This window comes from Acinonyx jubatus, chromosome C1 (genome assembly GCF_027475565.1).
Source record: "Acinonyx jubatus isolate Ajub_Pintada_27869175 chromosome C1, VMU_Ajub_asm_v1.0, whole genome shotgun sequence".
NCBI classification, from domain to species: domain Eukaryota; kingdom Metazoa; phylum Chordata; class Mammalia; order Carnivora; family Felidae; genus Acinonyx; species Acinonyx jubatus.
This window is the reverse complement of record NC_069381.1, coordinates 139,253,872-139,278,093: the sequence shown is the minus strand read 5'-3', so window position 1 is coordinate 139,278,093 and position 24,222 is coordinate 139,253,872. Positions and strand designations below refer to the sequence as shown.

Sequence of the window (24,222 nt, the reverse complement as noted above, 5' to 3'; positions counted from 1 at the left end):
TCAGTCTATAGGTATTTGTTCCTTTTAAAATTTAACATATGCAAGGTGCCTGGGTGGCTCAGTCAGTTGAGCGTCTGACTTTGGCTCAGGTCATGATCTCTCAGTTCATGAGTTCAAGTCCTACGTTGGGCTCTGTGCTGACAGCTCAGAGCCTAGAGCCTGTTCCGGATTCTATGTCTCCCTCTCTCTCTCTCTCTCTGCCCCTCCCCCACTCACGCTCTCTCTCTCAAAAATAAACATTAAAAAAAATGAAAACTTAACATATGATATGGCTTAATAAGATTCTTCCAAGAGAAATCAGAAAATAAATTGTCCAGAGGAGTCCTCTTGGCTCTATTATGAATTTCTGACTATAGTCAATATTAATAGGACATGGGTTGGGGCCCATGTGGAAGAAATCTGTGCTATCAACATATCTTGAAATACTGTGACTGTTAAAGTTACCAGTAATGAATCAATCATAAGTATATAAGCTGTTACTCAGGTGGTAGATTCATATTTTGGATTTATGGGTTAATATTATCCCCCTTCTATATAGGAGGAAATAGTAGCCGTTTAAACAGAAAAACAAAAACAAACTTTATAGTCATATGATATCTCCTGTTTTAGTATCAGTTGGGCACAATTTAGAAATATAATTTGGGTAAAATTATGCCTCAGAATAACTCTGTAAATATTACTATAAAATTCTGCTGTCTGGAGGCAATACCAATGGACCATGAAGATGACTCCCAGTTAGTGAACAATGACAGGGCTCAGGAGAATGAGACAGTCTTTCATCCTGCCCCTGACTGGGGCCCAAATTCTTGGACTCAGTAAAGGAGCAGTTTGTTCCCAGATGTGCAATGATGGAGTGAGAGGTGATGCTGAAGGTCACCTATTTCAGAACTCTGTTTAGGGGCTTCTGATTCTAGCTGTGATGGAGTACCTCTTACCAACCTACTCTTTCTGATATCAACTATAAAAGATGGGTAAAATTCTAGGTAAACAAAAACAAAAATCTTCATGGACTCATTGAAGAATAACTAGACAGCCAGGACTTGAGGGGCTAAGACCTCATTGAGAAAAAAAAAATATGTGGAAGTGAGTTTTATATTCATTGCTGCTTTTACCCCCTCAGGACATGGCACACAGGCTGAAAAGAAACCAATGTCTTTTGAGTTCTGGCAGCCTCACTGGGTGTACAATAAAAATTTGGAATTTAAAGCTACTAAGACAACTAGGACCTGAAAGATCTTTGTACTGAAAAGAGAAATCTGCAGAGAATCGCATGCAGCACTCTTTGTGCAGTTTTCCTTTGAGTCATTTGCTTACTTCTAAGCTGTATGTGCACAGGATGAGACACATAGAAACTCAGCAGAATACAGTTGTGAAGAGGCGACAAAGCTAAGCTGTATGTATTTTGACAAATTGGTGGTACTGAGAAAAAACTGGAATTCAAGTTTGCCAAGAAGGGTCCCTCATAAATACATCTGACTTTCATGTGAGATTCCTAAAGGGCCATCCCCTAGGAAAAAAGACAAGAATGGAAGGTCAGCAAATTTATGAGGTCAGCATAACTTGTAAATTAAGACCTAGTAAGGAAATTACAAAAAGGAAAATTTTAAAACCAATTTCTTATATAAGTATAGATTAAAAATCTTAAATAGAATATTAGCAAATCAAACCCTTCATGACCAAGATGAGTTTATTCTAGAAATACATGGTTGATTTAATATTAAAAATTCAATCATCATTAATATGCCACAGGAAGAATTTGAGAAAACCACATGGTCATCTCAGTAGATTCAGAAAAAGCATTTGATAAAATTCAACACTGTTCATGCTAAAATCTCCTAGGATCTAGAAATAGAAAGAACTGTTCTTAACTATTAATGGATATCTCTAAAAAACATACATAATAGGGAGATAGTAAATGCCTTCTTTCTCTAAGTCAGGAATAACACAAGGATGTTCAATATCACCATTTTAATTCAATATTGTACAGGAAGGTGTAGCCAGTGCAACAGACAAAAAAAAAAATGAGTCTTAAGAATTTGAAAAATTTTAAATTTCATTATTTGGAGATGATGTGATTATGTTTATAGAAAATCCAAAATAATCTATAAACAAAATACATTAGGCTTGATAAATGAATTAGCAAGGTAACTAAATACAAGGTAACTATAAAAAAACCTATTTTTTATATAGCAGCAATAAATATACAGATAATTCATTTAAAAAATGATACACTTTACAATGACATAAAAACATTAAACACCTAGAAATAAATAAATCAAACAAAAAACTACAAGATATTATTGAGGTAAATGAAAGAAGAACTAAGTAAAAGAAGGGATATGCTATTTCTAAAGATTAGAAAATGCAATGCAAAGATATCTGTTCTCCCTAAACTGATTTATAGATTTAATGCAATGTCAATCAATATTCCACTAGCACTTCTGGGTGTCTAGGTAGCTTAGTTGGTTAAGTGTCCAACTCTTGATTTAAGCCCAGTTCATGATCTCATGGTTTATGAATTTGAGCCCTGCATTGGGCTCTGCGCTGAGTGCAGGGCCTTCTTGGGATTCTTTCTCTCTCTCTCTCTCTCTCTCCCCTCCTTCTCTTAAAAATAAATAAATAAGCTTAAAGAAATTCCACTAGCACTTGTATAAATGAAAATTGATAAGGTAATTCTAAAATTTTTATGGAAAAGCAAAAGATGTAGAATAGTCAAGACAATGTGAAGATCAAAATTTGAGGACGTAAGCCACCAAATGTCAATACTTTCATAAAAGTCTAAAATTAAAGCATTATTTTTTTTGGCACAAAGATAGATAAATAGACCATTGAGCAGAATAGTGGGTCCAGAAATAGATCTACACATATACAGTCACGTGACTTTCAACAAAGATGTAATTTTAATGCAATGTAATTTTAAATTACAAAGATGTAATTTTAATGTAATTTAATTTTGAGGAAAAGATTTTAAAAAGTAAATTGAAATAGACTAATTGAACTGGATTATGCACATGGAAAAAAATATCTTGACTCCTACCTTATACCATACAAAAAATTAATTCTGGATTGATTTAATGTATGTAGTTAGTTAAATATAGAATGCTTAAATGTAATATGCTTAAATGTGAAAAGTAAGACAGTAAGTTTTTTAAAGATGATCATACAACAAGATTTCCATGACCATGGGTTGAGGAAAGATTTCAAAAAAGGACACAGAAACACTATATAAAGGATAAACTTGACATATTGTGTGTGATTAAAAATTACAAAATTCCGTTAATCAAAAGATACTATGAAGAGAGTTAAAACTTAAGCCATAGAGGGGGAAAAGCAGTTTAAATTGCATATATCTAGCAAAGATTACTATGAAGAAATAGTAATAAAGAAATAGGAAGACAATCCAAATAAAATAGGCAAAAGACTTGAATTGGCAGTTAGGAATATATGCAAATTGTTCATATGAAAGGACATTCAACATCATTAATTAATAGAGTTATGCACGTTATATCCACAATGACATAGCACCACCCATTCAACAGTGACTACAATGAGAAGAAAAAAAAAAGAACAGATAACGCCAATTGGTAGTAAGAATGTAGAATAATGAATTCTTCCACACTGCTGGGGGAATGTAAATTGGTACCCCTGCTGTGGAAAACAACTTGCAGTATCTACTGAAATTAAATACACATAAACCTCATGTCACAGAAATTCCAATCTTAGGTATACACCTAACAGAAATGCATACATATGTTCACCAAAAACATATACAAAATGTTTATATTACCATTATTTGCAAGAGTTCCAGAATGTAAATAACCCAAATGTTCTTCAGTAAGTTGTGGTATATTTTACAATAGACACTGAAGAAAGATCCAACTACAGCTACAAGTAAAAATTTGGATCAATCTCACAGATAAAATGTTGAGCAAAAATGCCAGACTCAAAAGAGTACATACTATAAGATAATGTGTGATTCCATTTATATAAAGTTCAACAAAAAACCCACTAATCTATGGTGATGAAGTCAGAATTGGTTACCTTTCGAGGAATAATGATTGAGACTGATTGAGAAAGGACAGGGGGAGGTTTCTCAGGTGCTGATAATAGCTTTGGTCTTAATTTACATGGTAACCTGAGTGTGTTGAATTCATAAAAATTTGTTGAGCTGTGCTCTTTATTATATAAACAGTGATCTTTAATGTATATATATTCTATCTCAATACATAAGTTTACCATGAAGAATCCCCCCTCCCCATGTATTTTTAGTGATAAATTCATACCATTTCAAAATATCAGGCTTTTGATCCTACTTTGAAAGAACATTGCCTAGTGATAGGTTTTTATAGTTAGGCAGTTGTAAGATTATACCTACTGTATACCAGTTGTAAGATTATAAAGTTGTACTATTATAGCTATTACTTGGAAAGCAGACCACAGTTCTTTGTGTCATCTTTATTACAACCCATCTATTTAAAAAGATCCAACTAGTTATTTTATTTCTATTTATAATGGTGAATCATTCTACAGTGATATATTCTACAGTCAACTCTAAACAATACCAGATTTATCAATAGTTTGGGTCTCAGCAAACTTGTGGTGATTCTCAACTGGTCTTGGTAGCTTAAGGAAAGCTCCATTTTAGTAAGGAAGTGGTTCTGGCTTAGCTTCAAGTAGCTGAGTGAATTTATCTTGGCCTTGAAACATCAAAAGCAGTTGGGTTGAATTTGGCTGTGTGCATGTATGTTTTGTCTGCTACTATTCATTTTGGGTAACTGGGAAACAAAATTCTACTTAATTTTAGGGTCTTTAAACATATGGCTATTTTAATGAGTATAACACTGGATTATATCCTTAAAATAGCATGATTAAGGGTTTATAGAAAAATATTAAAATCTTCCAACCATGACCTTCATTACTAGCTAGTGTGTCAATGTACAATTCACAGAACTAACCACACCAGGTCCTTAAAAGTTCAATGTAGTTTGATTGAATAAATAGTAAATGAAGGACTTATGATGCCTTATTCTTTTTTTTTTTTTTTTGACGTTTATTTATTTTTGAGGCAGAGGGAGACAGAGCATGAACGGGGGAGGGTCAGAGAGAGGGAGACACAGAATCCGAAACAGGCTCCAGGCTCCGAGCTGTCAGCACAGAGCCCGTCACGGGCTCGAACTCACGCACCGTGAAATCATGACCTGAGCCAAGTTGGCCACTTAAACGACTGAGCCACCCAGGCGCCCCTGTGATGCCTTCTGATATTAATTATTGATATATCTTCTTTAGCTGACCCTTCTATTCATAGGTAATAAAATAGGCATAATGATTCCTTGATATTCAGGTATTAAGTTGGTCATCTTAATAATAAAGTCAAGATGCGGTAATAGCACAAATGTCTTAAGGAATTGTCATTGTTATAGCTGAAAAAGTGCATTAATTACCAAATTATAAGCCCATGATGTCAAGGATCTGAAGAATAGACAAAAAACATTTCCAGAACAGTGCTGTGCTGCTTGTCATTTGCTCACCGCCTCTTAGGCTAGTCTTATTAACAAAAAAAATTGGAGATTTAAAAAAAGAATTTTCAGAAATTTCAGAGAAAATGAAAACTCTAATTTCTATTTTGGTGTGACAACTAATAGAGGGTTTGTACATACTCTATGAACATGGGTCTTTTAAAAATGATGAAATTAAGAAAGTAGATAAAAAAAGTAATAGTGGCTAGCTAGCCTGGATTTCTCTCAAAGCGGAGCTTGAATGAAGGCTTGGATGAAAGTTTATTTGGAATGTAATTTCAGGGTCCTGGGGTGAAGAGTAAGAGAAATTAATCAGGGAATTGGTTAGTGCTATCATGGTGTATCTTTTCTCATCTTTATACATTTAACCTATTCTTGTTTTTAATATTTAAAGTGAATTTCTTATAGGCAGCTTACAGTTAGGTCTTACATTCTTACCCAATATGACAAACTCTACTTTTAAATGGGGCTGTTTGGGTACTTTAGGTTTTAGATTTTAGGTAATTAGATTTCATGTGATGATTCTTTTGTTGTATTTAACTCAACTATATTGTTGTTTGCTTTTTTAAATTCTATCTGTTCTTTTGTTTGTTTTTCTCTTTTCCTGCCTTTTTTTGGAATTAAAGAAATGATTTAATTTTATCTCTTCTGTTGGCTTAATAGAGACACTTTTTTGGTGTTATTTTAGAAGTACTTTAAGCCTTGTAGCATACCTCTTTAACTTACGACAGCCTACTTTTAAGTGACATTGTATTGCTTCATGAATAATATGATAAACTAACAAAGTTGTACTTCTATTTCTTCCCTCCAGGCCTTTATGCACTGTTGTCATATGTTTTTATTTCTATATATGTTAAAAATCTCATACTTCTTGATTATTATTTTTGCTTTAAACAGTTGATTATATTTTAGAGATTTACATAAATAAAATAAGAGAAATATTTATAAACATAGTCTATATTTACCTGTGTAGTTACATTTGTGGTGCTCTTCATTTCTTTGTGTAGATCTATGTGTTTTCCTGGTATTATTTTTCATCTGCTTAAAGGTCTTCTTTTCATATATTCTATAACGTAAGTTCAATGTTACTGAATATTTTTAGTTTTTGGAAGCCTGAAAAATCTGTATTTTGTCTTCTTTGCTGAAAATTATTTTTTTCTGAATAAAGAATTCTACATTGCCAATTATTTCTTTAGTGGTCCATCACTGTCTTCCACCTTGCATCATTTCCAAAAGGAAATCTGTTGTCATCTTGATCTTTGTTCTATTGTAGGTAATGCATTATTTTCCTTTGGCTGCTTTTAAAGTTTACTCTTTGTCCTTGATTTTCAAGGATTTGATTATGATGAGTCTTATAATAGTTTTATTCATCTTTCTGATGCATGGAGTTTGTTGAGCTTCTTGGATCTGTGAATTTATAGTTTCATCAAATTTAGAAATTTTGCTGCAAATATTTCTTCAATATTTGTTTCCTTCACAATACTTTAGAGATTAAAGTATATATATTAAGCTATGTTAGTGGTTTTATTCTTCGTGTTTCATTTTGGAGAGTTTATATTGCTGTGTACTTACGATCATCTTCGTATCTAGAATGTCAGTCTTTAAAGATATCCTTTTCTTCAAACAGAAATACAGACTCAGACAAACCCAATCAAAATCTGAATTTTAATCTTATTTTATTTTTTTTTGATAGACTAGAAATGCAAAGGGTCAAGAATAACTAAGACAACTTAAAGAATACAAATAATAGGAAACATTCTGTTAAATATCAAAACTTACAAATCTATTAAGTGAGTATAGTAGTGGTAGAAGTATCCCAAATAGGATAGTAAAACAAATTACTGGACCTAAAAATAGGCCCAAGGATATATGAGCTTTTATCTTTAAAAAGAAAAAAGAAAGGATGGCACTGAAAAGCTGAGTAGAAGAGATAGCTTTTTCAACAAAAGGTGCTGGGGCAGTTGGATATCCATTTTGGAAAATGAAACTAGACACCTACAAATCACCATACATAAAAATCAATTATAAAATTTTATTTTAATATGTGAAAGGCAAAACAGTTAATATTCTGGAAAATAAAATAGGAGAATATCTTCAGAATTTCAAAGTAGGAAACAGTTTCTTAAGGGCACAAAAGAAAGAAAAGGGGAAAAAAGGCATAAGAAGGAGAGAAGCCAATCATAGAGTATTGGAATGATACTGAATAAATAATTTAGTTTACTAAGGACACCACAAATAAAGTGAAATTCAATCCATGTAGTGAGATAATCTGTAAAAAATACAACTAAGAATACAAAAAGGACTTCTACAAAAGAAGTAACAAGAATAAAATAGAACCTCCCCCTCCCCCCCCAAAAGGCAAACGATTTAAACTGTCAGTCCACAAAGAGAAAGTTCAAAAGGCCAGTAAACATATACAAAGTGCTTAACCTTATCGGATCAAAAAAATGCAAATTACACGACAGTGAGACACCACAACATAATCATTGGAACACCAAAAATTGTGTATATGATACATAGTTATATAATAAATATATATATAATTTTCGCTATTCCAGTGATAACATATATATATAATATATGTCTCTATATAAATTTAGAGATTAATATAAATATAAACATGTATAATACTAAATATAAATATATAAAAACCATACGTATATGGCAATTTCAAATATTGGGAAGGATATGAAGGAACAAAGACATATTGCTGATGGCAAAGTAAGTGGCTACAAATATTTTGGAAAATTGTTTAGTATTATCAAGTAAATTATACATAAACAACCAAACAATACTAAACTTTAGTTTGTAAGATGCATAATCACTTGGGAAAGTAAAACATGAAAATAATATACAATAAAATTAATGTGTAGGTTTTCTCTGAGAGAGGGAGGAAATGTGCTTGGAAAAGAGATCTACAGGTAATATTTTTCTTGGCCAGGGTAGTGGTGTATATAGATGTGCTTTATATATTGATATCTCATGTCATTTGCTCTAGATATGAATATTTTACAGTAAAAATTTAAATAAAATAAATGTAGCCAATATGAAACAGAGGCAGTTATTAGCTCTGTTAAAACAAATGTTTGTGCAAGAAAGAATGTGTAATCAAAATATACTATGTGGTTCAGCTCAAAACACTTTTTGTCTTAGTATTATAATATTACTTTATAGAAACTCAGAATTTATTTTATGTTGGTTTGCATTCTGAAACTTTACTGAATGTGTTTATTAGTTCTAAAAGATTTTTGTGGAATCTTTTCAAATTTTTATGTATAAGATCATGTCATTTGCAAATAGAGGCCACTGTACTTCTTCCTTTTCAATTTGGGTACCTTTTATTCCTTTTTCTTGACCTAATTGCTTTGGCTAAGACTTCTACTACTATGATGAATGGAAATAGTGAGAGTGGACATCCTTGTCATGTTCCTGATCTTGGAGGAAAAGCTTTCAACCTTTCACCATTGAGTAAGATGTTAGTTGTGAGCTTGTATATATGGCTTTTACTATGTTGAGGTAAATTCCTTCTACATTCCCTCCTTCCCTCTGAGGAAATGTGTACATTAATTTTATTGTATATTACTTTCATGTTTGATTTTCTTGAATAATTATGCATCTTATAAACTAAAATTTAGTCTTGTTTTGTTGTGTTTATATATAGTTTACTTGATAATACTAACATTTTTTTTATTTTCTATACCTACTTTTTGAAAATTTTTATCATAAGATATTGAATTTTGTCATATGCTTTTTCTGCATCTATTGAGGTTATAATATGATTTTTATCTTTGATTCTATTTGTGTGGTTTATTACGTTTATCAGTTTGCATATGTTGAACCATTCTTGCATCCCAAGAATGTATCCCACTTGATCATGACATGTATTCTTTTAATGTACTGTTATGTTTAGTTTGCTAGTATGTAGTTGAAGAGTTTTACATCTATATTCACCAGGAATATTGGTCTGAAGGTGGAGAAAGGATAATTTCTTCATAAATGGTGCTGGAAAAACTGGATATCCACATGCAAAAGAATGATTGGATCGCTATCAAAAATTAACTTGAAGTGGATGAAAGACTTAACATAAGACATGAAACCATAGAACTCTTAGAAGAAAAGATAGGGAAAAAGCTCCCTAACGTTGGTCTTGCCAATGACTTTTTGGATATGTTACCAAAAGCACAAGTAACAAAAGCAAAAATTCACAAGTGGGACAATATCAAACTATAAAGCTTCTGCACAGCAAAAGAAATAACAAAGTAAAAAAGAAACCTATGGAATGGGAGAAAATATTTTCAGATCACCTATCTGATAAGAGGTTAATATCCAAAGGAATACATATGACCCAATAGCAAAAAAAAAAAAAAAAAAAAAATACTATTAAAAAATGGGCAATTGACCTGATTAGACATTTTTCCAAATAAGATATTCAAGTCATTAGTAGGCACACAAAAAGGTGCTCAACATCACTAATTGTCAGAGAAATGCAAATCATAACGACAATGAGATATCACGTCATACCTTTTGGAGTTACTATTCAAAAAGACAAGAAATAACAAGTGTTGGCAAGGAAATAGAGGAAAGAGAACGATTGTATTAGTATTGGTGGAATGTAAGCTGGTGGAGCCACTATAGAAAACAGTATGGAGGTCCCTCAAAATAGCCAAGACATGCAAAAAGAAAATCTGGTGTCTATATATAAACAGTAGAATATTAGCCATAAAAAAGAAGGAAATCCTGACATTTGCAACGATGTGGATGAAGCTTGAGGGCATTATGCAAAGTGAAATAAGTCAGATAGAGAAAGACAAATACTGCTTGACCTCACTTAGATGTGGAATCTGAAAAAGCTGAACTCAGAAACAGAGAGCAGATTGCTGGTTGCCAAGGGTTTGGGGGTGGGGAAAATGAGTAGATCTTGGCCAAAGGATATAAACTTCCAGTTATAAGATGAATAGGTTCTCGAGAAACTAACATACAGCATGGTGACCATAGTTAACAATACTGAATTATATACTGGACGGTTGCTAAGACAGCAGATCTTCAATGTTCTCGCAATCATCACCACAACAAAAAAGATGGTAGTTACGTGAGGTGATGGATATGTTCACTAATATTATTGTGGTAATCATTTTATAATACATACATTTAACAAATCATCACATAGTATGCCTTAAACTTACACAATGTTATATGTCAGTTATATCTCAATTAAATTGGAAAATATAATCACAGTATTTTCATTTAATAAAAAATTGTGGTTATCTGTTTTGAGAAGGGGGAATTATGAGTTGGGGTAGTTATCTAAGAGAATTAAATCCTCTTTTTCTATGAAAGAAATCAATAGATGATGTTTAATGTTGAAAAAATATATAGAAATAGAAGCCAAATGTGTGAATGTGAAGGTAAATTGAAGAGAAAACAGTTAAGGGAATTAAAATTTGTTGCTCCCGGGAAAGATTTGGAAAAGGAGTGGGCTTAGGGAAGATACTGCTTTCTGTTTCTTGGGGAGAAGTATGGGGAAAGTGGCTAGCCTTATAGTTTAAATAAGCCTATTAAACTATGTATGTTTTATTTGATGCAAATAAGAATAAAAATAATAAGGAAAGCCATTGGTAGCACAGATTGTGAGCAAATACTTTTCTGACGACAGCACGATATAACCCCTTTGCTCCTTGAGAGTATTCAGTCAGTAAAAATAGATGGCCAGTCATGAGTAAAAACAAATAATGATTTCTTTTCAGTAGTGCAAATATATTTATGCACAAAACACAAAAACTAATAATTCATGCTAAATTAAGTAGGCATGTATACACACACATATGCAAGACACATGCATAGCATATTTCTTATTTTATCTTAATTCTTATTTTTTAATTTGAATACTAGAAGTTGCCTTCCTGTAAAGGACTAGTTCAACTTGGACCAAACTCCAATGCCAGAGTTTGTGGCAGTTCAAAGCTGCCCCATGAATCAGCCCTTTACTTCTTTTACAATGCTTTATTTGTATGTAAAGTTTATTCCCTTTCAGTGTTTTCCTCCAAAAAGCCAATCATACTCCAAATTCCTGAGCTTTGAAACCTCATTGAGGAAAAGAGAAGTCATAATAAATGATATCATCTCCCCCCCCCCCACTCCTTACTTGGTCTTCTGCCCTCTCGCTGGCTCTCCTTCTGCTTCAGTGCTTGCCAAAGGCCAGCTGCCTTCTGCCTGACCTTCCTCTTGGTCTGGAAGTCCCTGTAAAAGTGTCGTGCAATCGCTCTAGACAACTCCTACTCTTGGGGTGGGGGGGGCGCTGTGAGTGGGGTGTGTGGTTCTTGCCAGTTTGGCCTGCCTTCTTAACCTACTGGGAATTCTGGTACATAAATTTGCTCCATCTTAACAAATATGTAAATATATTATTTATTTATTTATACCTCCGAGGTATAAGACTCAATTTCCTTGTTCTTACTGACACTCCATATATCTCATTAATTTTTTTTACCAATCTGAAGGGTAAAATATTTGTGTCTTTTTGGCTTAATGTACATTTTTTGATACTTAGTAAGGCTGAGTATCTTTTTAAATATATTTACTGTATTTCTTTTTCTGTGAATGGCTTGCTTATAACCTGTGCTCATATTTCCATTGTGTTGTTTTCTTTTTCTTACATAAATATAGAAATAAGAACTCCTTATAGATTTTGATTAAAACTTTGCCTATTGTAGGCATTGCAAATATATATATATATATTTTTCTTTTCTGTCATTTAACTTTTGTTGTAGAGTCTTTTCTTGAATAAAAGTTTTAAATTTTTAAGTAGTATTGGTGGTCTTTCCTTCTATGTTTCTTGGCTTGCTCTTGATATTCTTGCTAACCTCGGGGTGATGGTAAAAGTTATACTATATTTAGTGCTACTAATGTTATGGTTTTAGGGTTTACATCTTTAATTTACCTGGAATATATTTATTTGTTCACATTTCTATGCTGTAAAATAAGAATAACTTTTTCCCAGATGTTTGGCCAGCTGACTCAGCGATTTTTTACTGAATAGTCAATCCTTGCCCCTGATTTGAAAAGTTCTCTATGTCATGTATTAAATTTATATATGTGTGTATGGGTGAGTTTACACATGTACATCTGTTTCTGTGCTTTCTATTTTACGTGTTAACCTCACAGGATTTTAGTGGAACTAGAAGAGAAATGGAAATTACCCAGAGATCCTGAGAAGATGGAAAAAGGCAGGAGAGAGGAGAGGCAAGATGTTTCAGGGTAGACATTTAATTAAAAAAAAAACTATATATATAAAATGTATATATATATATATATATATATATATATATATATATACACACACATATATATGTATGTATATATATGTTGAACTATGTGAATGTGTTACAAATTCAAAAGTTAAACTAAAAATATAAACTGCACAGTCAGTTAAAGTTCTGGCATTGCTTTGGTTTTTTTGTTTCCCCATTGTTTACTTTTATTTTAAATTTCTTCTTGATTACTTTAGAATTATTCTTTTATTTATTTTCTTGTAATAAAATTGCCTTTAATCACTTGAAAAATTATTTAGCATATTTTTAAACTGACAATTCATCAATTTTTTAGTGGATAATGATTTGCATTCATAAATGAACTAGTTTCTGTGAGCGCAGAAAATGGTATGTATAATGTGCTTCCTGCTCAGAAGAAACTTGTGATCAGATTAGGCATGTAACTTATATTCATACAACTAGAATTATTCCTTTAAATGGTGTGTGTGTGTGTGTGTGTGTGGTGGGGGTGTGGATGTGGTGTGGGTATGTCTGTGTCTGTGTTACTATGTTGCATTTGAGAGTAGAAAGTTAAATGTATATTTTCAAAAATAATTGTTTATATTTCTGATGTTCTACCCATTAATAACTCACTAATTTTAATGGAATGGAAGATTTTTATGGTAGTTTACTTGGCATAGTTGAGAAAAAAAATGTTGCTGGAATTATTCACTATGGCTTTGACTTGCATATATACTTGGTTCATTTGCATATTGCCTCAAGGGAATTAATATTTGACTACATGAAGTTTGACCCAGCCCACATGGGCCATCTGGGAGAGGAGTTTCACTAGTCAGTCACTCAGTGACTGAAATGTGAGAAAAGATTGAAAGCCAAGGATAGCTTTCTTTTGAGTCTCTTAAATGGATATGATCCAGACTGAAGAATCTTTACACATATGCAGTGAATTCTGCTATTACAAATAATAATGGCTTTCATGGTTTTAGAATTGCCTTTGGGTTCTGCATGTAGTTCATGATATTCCATTTTATACTATTTTGTATTTAATGAAAATTTTATTTGAGGGGAGCCTGGGTGCCTCAGTCGGTTAAGCATCCAACTCCTGGATCATGAGGTCATGATCTTATGGTTCATGAGTTAAAGCTCCCCATCAGCCTCTGCGCTGACAGCTCAGAGCCTGCTTGGGATTCTCTTTCTCCCCCCTCTGTCTGCCCCTCCCCTGCTTGTTTTAAATCTTCCTGACTTCAGTGATGCATATCCTCTCTATACCTACTAGCATGTGGGCATGACTTCTGACATTCTTTTTGTCTTATTTGTCCAACTAAGAGTGCAAGTTTTAGGCTGTGATTTCTTTATGGCTGGTATATATTTACACAAAATGTTTCCCTTTCTACTTGATTTAGCTGATATCTAGTTTTTCTGTTGATAATGGGCATTGCAGACAATTAAAATTCTGTGATATAGGGCAAGAGCAGGTCTCAGATTACTCTATTTTTTTTTTTTTTTTAGCTACCTCAACATTTATGTAGTATCGATTTAGTGGCAAAACTACTAAATGTTTGACATATTTTTTTAATATTGTTACTAACCCTTTTCTACATTACTTTTTGTTTGTTTGCTTGTTTCCCTATACTAAACACTGTTTACTAGAGCAATGGGTGACATCTTGCTCTTCTCCTTATGCTAGGTGGGCCCGTCCTCCTGGGGAAAGAGGAAGAGCAGCCCACCTCTTAGAGGGTACTCAGAGTACACTTCTGCTTTTTCCCAGCCCCAGGCAGTGACGTTGAGGTGTGGACTAGGTGGAGAGAATGTGCAGCTATGTCATTTATTCCTCAACTGACTGTCAATTGTTATGGGAGAACTTCTGTATCAGTAGGACCCAGACAACTTCTCAGGTGTGCAGGCTCATGGCAAACCTTTGATATATCACTAGAATTATTTCTGTCAGTACGTCTTGATGTGCCTAAGAGAACCCTCCCAAACTCTTCCTGTCTTTTCTCCAAGGTGTGGATAACTAGACCACTTGATATTCTACCTCTGATTACCATTTGCTTTATTTGTATATGGATTATTTACTTTTATTAGCATCAGTGGGAATCCCGCTGCCAGGAACTCTGGGAGTAGAGCATAAGCAATTCTATCTCTGTTTTGACTTCCTTCTATTTGGGCAAACTCCAACCACAGTTGGTTCACCTCACTTTTGGAAATGTATCTTGGTGCAAATTCCTCAGTCTTAATTTATCTGTCTCCCCATAATTCCGGGTGAACTCTCTGTCCACATTCCTCTGAAGCCAGTGGCTTCTCCCACTCCATTAATGCTGGACCCTGACGACATCACTTCCTCTGGGTGTGTATCCAGTCCCTGAGCAACACTGCCTGCCAGCACCACTGCGGTAGCCCAGATCTCAGCTCCTCCTTCCAGAATTGTTGTTACTGCCTTCAGAATGTTCTCCTCTTCCCTCTTTGCTTTCTTCTTTGTCGCATCTTCCTAACACATTATTTTTCCCAAAATATTTCTTCCATTATGTCACTTTCCAATGACCATAATTGTTCTTGTTACTCATCAAATATAAAACAAGTTCTTGGGGCACCAGGTGGCTCAGTTGGTTCAACTTCTGACTCTGAATTTTCAGCTCACAGTTGGTGGGATTGAGCCCTCTGCTGAGCATGGAGCCTGCTTGGGATTCTCTCTCTCTCTCTCTCTCTCTCTCTCTCTCTCTCTTTCTCTGTCTCTCTGTCTCTCTCTCTCTCTCTCCCCCTCTCTCAAAATAAATAAATAAACATTAAAACAAACAAACAAATAAGCTCTTGTGCATCAAGTCTTGCCGTGACGTCTGTGCTCCAGTCTGTCTAAACTCTGTAGTGCTCCCCAGCCTTTCTGCAGCCACCTGTTATCTTTAAGCAGTCTTACATTTTATTAAGATAAATCCCATTCTGCTCAAGTTTTAGCCTACTCACATCTCCTCTGTGAAATCTTCTTTAATAATTAAATCTTCATCCCACAACCTTTTCTATCTCAATTCTAACAGCAAATTGAGAGTCTGTAACACATAATTTAACCCTTTTAGCTTCCTATGGTTATTTCATTCTGTATAGGTTAGGAGGTACACTTGGCTACTTATAAGAGACCTGACTATGGTGGCCTGAATATGACAGATACTCATTCTCATGTAATGAGGTGTCAGGAGGTAGGGAGTTCACAGTTGCTACAGTGGCCCCTTGTGGCTTTCCGTTCTTCAGTTCCTCAGGTCTGGTCCACAACTTGAAAAGATACAAAATGCTGCAGTAGCTCAGTCAAGAGGAAAGAAGTGGAGTAGGTGGTCAGCCTATTTTGAAAAGCTTTTCTGGAAGTGGTACCCATTGAAAGGTCACCGTCTTCTGCAAGGGAAATGTAATCTTTGAGACATTCACATCACTGCTCCCCCAAATCTAGGGATACTGTTAATAGGGAATGAAGGAAGATGGCTACTGTGGGCCCCTCTCAGTCCATGTGATGCATGCATAAATGTGAGGCTCCCCATTCACTGTAGCTGCAGGGACACAGCAAGTGTCTGCTTTGCTTTCCTGATCAGTGGTGACATAAGTAAACTGTAAATGTTTGACAAATCGGGATGTTCCCTGCGGTCAGGAAGACGATTTCTTCTTTACTTTATCTCATACTCATCACTCTCATACAAGAAATATGTACAAAGAGATAAAAAATTTTAAACAACTACAGAAGATAAAAATAAATGTGAAACTTGTTCATTTGTGAACACCGTTTTGTTCTGTTGAAGAAAACAATTATATAGGTGTAGCTGGATTGTGATGCTTACACTACTGGGTTAGAACATTCAACAAATGTCTAGTAATTACTCTTCACCATGGCACACACTTCTGGGTCTACGTGACATGCAGATTTTTTTGACATTCATCATAAATTTGCAGACTTTGGGGGCAATTAATCCAGTGGTTTGTCTAACCCAAGTAAACTGGCTTTGTATTCTTCCCAGAATTTAAACAAAGAATATGCATGATAAATATTTGCTATTTGTGATGCTGTTGTGGGTGGTCATTAGGAGCTTCAACTGAAGGGTGTTTTTCTACCTTTGTCAGACACAAAGCAAGCCTCCTTTTGTCTCCTGATCACAGCTCTAATTTTCCCAGCTGGGTGAATGCACCAAGTTGAGAATCTGAGAGGCCTTAACATTAGCAAAATCTACAAAGCGCCAGAGGGGCACAAAACCTGCGTAGGACACAGTTCGCTCTCCAGGCTTGGCGGTGCGGTTGCCACAGCTACCAAAGCTGCTGATTTCTCTGCTTTGTGTTCACGTGGGAAGAGAAGCTTTCAAGGTGACAGTGGCTTCATTATATAACCGACACTGCAATTCATTTGCTTTAATATTCGCATTTTAATCTACGGTGACTTGTCCTAAATAGGACTTTTCCTTGGGAATACTGTTCAGTGGGGGATGGGTGGACAAAGTTTTATACAATCAGGATGGACAGATCATAAGGTGAATGAATCTGTAATTATAATTTTTCCCTGGACTTTGCGACCATTCATCCTGTGGCTTGAACCGAAATTAGGGAGTTATTAGCTGCATTGCTGCATCCTCCACAAAGAGAATACAAGAACCACTGATTCACATACATACACATTATATGCACCAGTTTTCAAATAGCAATTAAGATGAAATCACATCAGCCTGTCCTTGGTGAAGTTTAAGTAGATATCCATGTATAATTAACTTAAGAGTCATTCTTAAGCCTTGAAGTTCTTCCACACTTTATTTAATGATCTTTAAGCACTATGTGTAAAATAATAATTGCAGATGAGTAGGCTTCGCTTAAAACCAAGTCATATACATAATATAATTGACATATGACCTTCTCTAGGGGAAATTGCATACTGACAGATATATAAGAATGTGCTTAACAGTGTGTTTACCATTTATATATTTCCATTTCTTTTCATAAATATATATTATCAATGATAAAGAGGTCTCTAAATTCCTTCCACTGTCTTGTCTCCAATCTCAGTTTGAAAAAGAATGTGAGTTTTGCCCTTTTTTTTTTTTTAATGGAATGGCATTATCAACAGCAAAACACTGAGTGTTTTTTTTTGTTTGTTTGTTTTGTTTAGGTTAAGAAAGGGCAGCTGAAGCACTGTTTATGAAATTTAGTTAATTTTTCCTTGCTAAAAGAAGGCTCCCTTGGGGTGCTTGGGTGGCTCAGCCAGTTGAGTGTCTGACTCTTGACTTCAGCCCAGGTCATGATTCCAGGGTTGTGGGGTTGAGCCCTCTGTCAGGCTCCATGATGAGTGTGAAGCCTGCTTGAGATTCTCTCTCTCTCCCGCTCTCTCTCCCTCTCTCTCTCTCTCTATCTCCCTCTCTCTCTCTCTCCCTCCCTCTCTCTCTCCCTCTCTCTCTATCTCTCCCTCTATCTCTCCCTCTCTCTCTCTCTCTATATCTCTATCTCTATCTCTATCTCTCTCTCTCCCTCTGTCCCTCTCCCTGCTCGTGCACTCTCTAAAATAAATTTAAAAAATAATAATAAAAAAGAAGACTCCCTTGACCACCATTTGCAGTTCATTAGCACCTTCTATCAGGCCTTGAGTGGGAAGACAACAATTTTTTGGAGCACTCATTGTGTTTTCTCTCACTTTGTATATGTTGTCTCTTTTAATATAGCACTATTAAGTATTATTATGTTGTTGTTTATTGTGCTCACTTTTAAGTATTACTAACTTGTTTTATAGATGAGGCTAAGGAGAGGATTTTTTCATATCCACCATCACAAAGCCAATAAGTAACAGAGATATAGTGGTCTTTCTCATAGAGACACAGGTCTGTCTAATCCCCAAACCCATATTCTTTTTATCAATTTGGGGAGACAAACCCTGATAGGATGACTTCAGATTTGGAGAGATGGTATGATATAATTCTCCTTTGTTTTAGTTTCTAGTAATCATTGAATTACCTTTAAGAAATTTGTTATAAACATTGTTAAATATGATCTATATACTGGGTGCCAGGTTTCATCCCCTGCAACCATGTCCCCTGTCTTGCCACAGAGACCTCCACGTTTTTGGAGAGGATCTATTTGTGTCCAGGGAAGCAAAATTTAACCCCAGTTTCAATGGTGTGTCATGTGATGTAGGTGGAGCCAATCATCTTTCTGTTCCTCTGGTACAATGATTAGTTCAACAATTGAGCATGCAACCTTAGTTTGTCTAATCAGTATGAGTCCCAAGACTTAGTTTGGAATGCCGGGGGAAAGGCACTTCTGTTCATTTAGTTAACATAGGATTCTATTTCCCAGCCCCCACTGACTTCGGATTAGGGCATACAACATAACTGCGGTCAATGATATATAAGAAGTAGTGTGTGGCATGTCTAAGTTGGAGCTTTAAGTGCCTGCATAGTGTTTGCACCATGCCTGCCCTCTCATATAGTACTGGCAACGTCCCACATCAGGGTTGCTCTATCAGCCTGGGTCCTGGAATATGGGCTGTGTGAAACAGAGCCATAGTTGACCTATAATGGAAATGAATAGTAAATGAAAAATACTTTTTTTTGTTGATGTGAGACATTGAAATGTGGGAGTTGTTTTTTTCTGCAGCATAACTTAGCATAAATGGTAGGGTATGGAGGTGAGGCTTGGAAGAGTTGCAGCCATTTTTGCCTCATGAGGCAGCCTAATGGCAAAGCTGACATAAGAAGGAAGCAGAGTCCAGGAAATCATAGAGAAAGGCAGATGGAATTCTGATGATGTCACATACCCTTGGCTCATGGCTGTAGTCATGCATCCCTACAGCTGACTTTTTTATTTAAGTGAATCAATATATTTGCTTAAGCTAATTTTAGTTCAGTTTTCTGCTACTTGAGCCAAAGCAAACAAATTGCTTTATGTATCATACCATAAATTCCACTTCGTTTTCCTACAACAGACATCTGAAGTAACCTTGAAGCCAGCCCAAGTAATTTAGGTTATAAGGTCCTAAAAGTCACTAGCCAGATCACTGATGACAAAGGAAGAAAACCACTCAAGAGGCAAGACATAAAAATAGGTGGATGCCAAATAAGAACTATGTAAGACTACTATACAACTAATAAGATTCAAATGATTTCTTCAAGGATAAGTGAAGAATTTACACTTTTCAAAACAATACCTGTTTGAAAATATATAAACAAAGATTTCTGAAGAGAAGGGTTGGGGGAAGGCACAAGGAGTCATAAAGTGATAAAGGGTCTAAAATACTGGATTTTTTTCTGATTAATCATTGCAGTTTTTTCACTAGAAAATAATTGAAATTAAGAAAACTATGACAAACAGGTTGTAGATAACAACAAATAGAACCTATACGCTTGCAAAATTGTGAGGTTTCCTTTTAAGAGTAAGTACCTTGTTCTCAATTGTTGCTACTTCTCACTGAATTCCCTGAATTGGCAGAATGGACTCAGAACGGGGTCTCACCATGGCCAATATTTCTATTCCAGCGGAGGTAGTTACTTACTAAGATCAGAACACTTTCTTTCTTTGAAACATCATCAGCTTATGGAATAAACTTTCTGTGTCTACCCCCAAAATGTGAGTAGACATTTGAAAGCAGTAGAGTTGGGTAGTAGTTCTCTACCCAACTAGAGAACCAAAACCAAGAAGTAAACGGTGATATTCTTAGTGAAGGATAATGTGCCAGGAAAACAATAACCATGAAATTTTAAAATATAACACCTTTGAATAGTCTCTGTGTACTGCAGTTTGTATTTAATTTTTCATTTTGTTTTCTTTAACAAAATTGAATAGGGAGTACTTTTACATGATTAAATATATAATACAAAGTGCAGTAAAAAGGCTAGCTATCACTTTAACCCTCATCAGCCCCACTTTTTTCTGTCACCAGCAGGTCACCATATTATTAATTACTGAGTATTCTTCCAGAATGTCTTTATGCAAGACCAAGGAAATGCAGATATATATTATTTCCACTCTTTCTTCCATGAAATGTAGCACACTATAGACTGCTCTGTATTTTTCTATTTTCACCTAACTATACCCCTTGAAGATCTTTTCTTACCCATACTTCAAGTGCTTTGCCTTTTTTTTCTTACAGTTTTATAGTATTTCTCATGGCATGCATGTACAGTAATCTATTTAAGCAGTTCCTTAATGATGGGAAGCTGGATTACTTCCAATTTTTACTGGTACATACAGTGCTTTTGATAAATAACCTTTACATATGTTGCTTCATACATGTTCATTGCTTATTTTCAGAGAATTAAAATAAAGCCAAACCCTAAAAATAGAGTCATCCTCAATTTTGGCAAGCTTCTAAATCTGAGGGCTCACTTGGGTTATTTTTTACTACCTAAAGTTACTAATTTAGTTTTCACTCTCTAGCTCATTTAGCCAAGAAAAGTGGCTTTCATTTGTAAATAAATACAAGCTACCTATACACTTGGAAAGAAGGGGAAATGTGTCATATATATCCATAGGGCTATCCTAGGACCTCTGCAGAAATACTGCTTCCCAGAAATATGATAGGAGTAAGGGTCATTTCCATAAGAGTTACTAAATAACACATTTACTAGGAAAATCTTGGCTTTCTTTTCTTAGCCTCCATATTTAACTCTGAGGATTTGTCCTCTAAATTGACTCACGTGTATCTCTTCCCTTATATTTCTTTTCTCATCAGCTACATTCTCCAAAATGGTTGCTCTGTACCAATGCTCTTTTTATGCCAACCTGTGTACATTGTTGCTGATGTATCACTTGAAAATAGCCCACTTATTATATAATACCTATATCAGTTCTTCTTTTTTGTTGTTTCTGTTGTTTTCTCAAGGAATTCTTTGGGTAATTACTTTAACAGAATTTGGTTTTTGATGATCGATTCTCCTCCCAACCCCCACTCCCAAGCACCCAATAGTAAATTTAAAATATGGGTAAGATTTTGTGGGGTTCTTGTTTGTTTGTTTCCTTTGATTTCTTCCTTCTTAATCACAAACTGTTGGAATATTAATGTTGGAATATTCATTAAATCAACATTTAAAACTAATATATTTTTACAAGTTAATATCTATACAGGAAGCCAATATTTCCAACTCTACCCACCGTCTGATCTCTGCACATCTCTCTTACAGAACAATGGCTTACTTGAGTCACGTTTCCTGGTTTCAGTTGTTGGGATCATCACCAGCTTTTCTCAGTGACTCCACTATTCAGACCATGCCCTCTACTGGATTTTGTTTGTTTATTTGTTTGTTTTTGGAATCTGTGGGTCATGCCTTCAGGAGTGCTTTGAAAAGTATGAATGGAGAATGGGAGGTACATACTTACTTTCTTTTCACAGCCATGCTATTATTTATTTCATTGCTTGATTCATTACCATCTTGCTTACTGCTTATATTTTTTCTCCTTAATGTATAACTTCCTTTATCTGCCTTCCCATATTCTGAAAGCAAATTTCTCCAAAATGTAAAAGACCTACTAGTACACTGGGAATAGTTTATTGGTTTAGTTTGTTTAATTATAGTCAGAGGTAAGTCAGTATCACTACAATTTAATTCATAAAAAATTGATATTTAGGTTGGTTTAGGATGGTTCTAAATAATTCTTAGTCATTTGTGGGGTGCATGGGTGGTTCAGTTGGTTAAACGTCCAACTGTTGATTTTGGCTCAGGTCATGATCTCAAGGTTCATGGGTTCCAGCCCCACATTGGGCTCTGTGCTGATGGTGCAGAGTCTGCTTGGGATCCTCTCTCTCCCTCTCTCTCTGTGCTTCCCCTGCTTGTGCTGTCTCTCTCTAAAAATAAATAAACTAAAAAAAATAATTCTTAGTCATTTGCTAGCTGTTCCTTTTTAATAAGTTAAGAGAACTGATTTTGTATTTGTGTAGTTTTGTGTACATGTTTATTTAACAGTCACAAAGGTACAGTCTCACCCAGATATATAGATTTCATGTTTTTTTGCAGGGCTCCAAAAGGTAACACTATTGGCTTATGAATTCAAACTTATTTTCTGATATAAGTGAGAAAAAAACAAGGACATGATTTTTCCAGTGGTTATGGTTACTTCATGATGATTAATCCTCCAAAATATTATTATTTGGACAACGGGATTTGGAAGAGAACAAAAGGCAGAAAAATAAAAAAAATATTCAGCAACAAAGAGAGAGGAAATTATGTTTCACCAGATTGCAGGACTCAAATTGTGGTTAAACTGATGGCCTGCCTGATATTCTAAGGCTGATTACTCCCCCCCCAGGGGGATATTACAAACAAGGATTTACTATCAAAATATTTTTTATTTGTCTGAAAACTAATTTGCCAAGCCTGGAGATCAGAGGAAGAGGCAGATGGGAAAAGCAGCCTGCTCCTCTGCCTTTAAGAAATCAGCCGTGGGGAGAACTCGACCAGGGGGATGGAAATGTCACTCGAGCCCTGAAGCTCCATAAATACCAGGGAAGAAGACAATACCAGTCTCCGAGCCCATAGCTCACAAAGCCCCTCTCTCTTCCAGCAGGTATGAAACATTAATGACCATTCCTATAATGAGGGGCAAGAACGGCTCTTGGCAGTAGAGCTGCCCAGTCATGTGGGTAGTGTTGGATTTTCAACAGCAGCACGTTCGCTACTTTTTTTCCCTGTTCCTTTTATCCCTCTGAGAATCTTCAGCCTGAAGGTAATGAAGTGCTTCCTTTATCACTCTGTATCATTGAAATATTTATCTGATTATTTGAATAAAAGATTACTGCAACAATAGTAACGTTCTCCCTGGGTGTACTCCGACTTCAAAAGGGAAAAGGAAGCTTGATGAATAAAATAATACCAAGACCTTTGGCAGTAAGCTTTACAAACAACAAAAAATGCTATGATTAAGTTGCGGCTTGTTTACAGCTTGTAAACTCACGCATGATGCTAAGCATGGGTATGAAACTTAAGCAACACTTGGCCTTTGGAGTAATAATTTAGACAGCAGTTAAGTTTGAAGGTTTTTTTTTTCTCCCCACACCTTTGAGCATTTCTAAATACATTCCTGCCATCTTGCCAAGTCCCTGAAGGTAATGTGGATTCGTTAAGGCAGTTTTCTCAGGATCCATTTTCCTCCATCCTTGTCATGGGTTTTATTAACTGGTAAGCACAAAGTACGTAAAAGCCTAAACGTAAGTGGCTTCTGATTTCCACTTGCCTGGCTGTGTGTTCAGGCTTTTGCAGAGAAATCCTCCCCGAGCACTTCTTGGAGTAAACACAAGAGAAAACCTGAGTCCACAAATGAGCCCTTGCCTTCCTTAACTGTCATGGAAGGTAACCCTGAGACTTTGCCATCCTTGCCCGAGGCTCAAAGAGCCTTTGGCATATTTCAGCAGCCATGACCGTTATCTCAGTACCATTGGAACTGGTCATCGGCGCCCAGCCGCAGAGATCCTTTGAGGTGAGAAGGGCAATCCTGTGTCCCTG

At 35.2% G+C, this 24,222-nt stretch overlaps 1 pseudogene; it reads right to left on the bottom strand.

Annotated features, from left to right (window-relative positions):
- Positions 1-23,864, bottom strand: part of LOC106988368 (protein SCO2 homolog, mitochondrial-like) — a 32,584-nt pseudogene extending 8,720 nt beyond the window's left edge.
- Between the last annotated feature and the right edge of the window lie 358 nt (positions 23,865-24,222).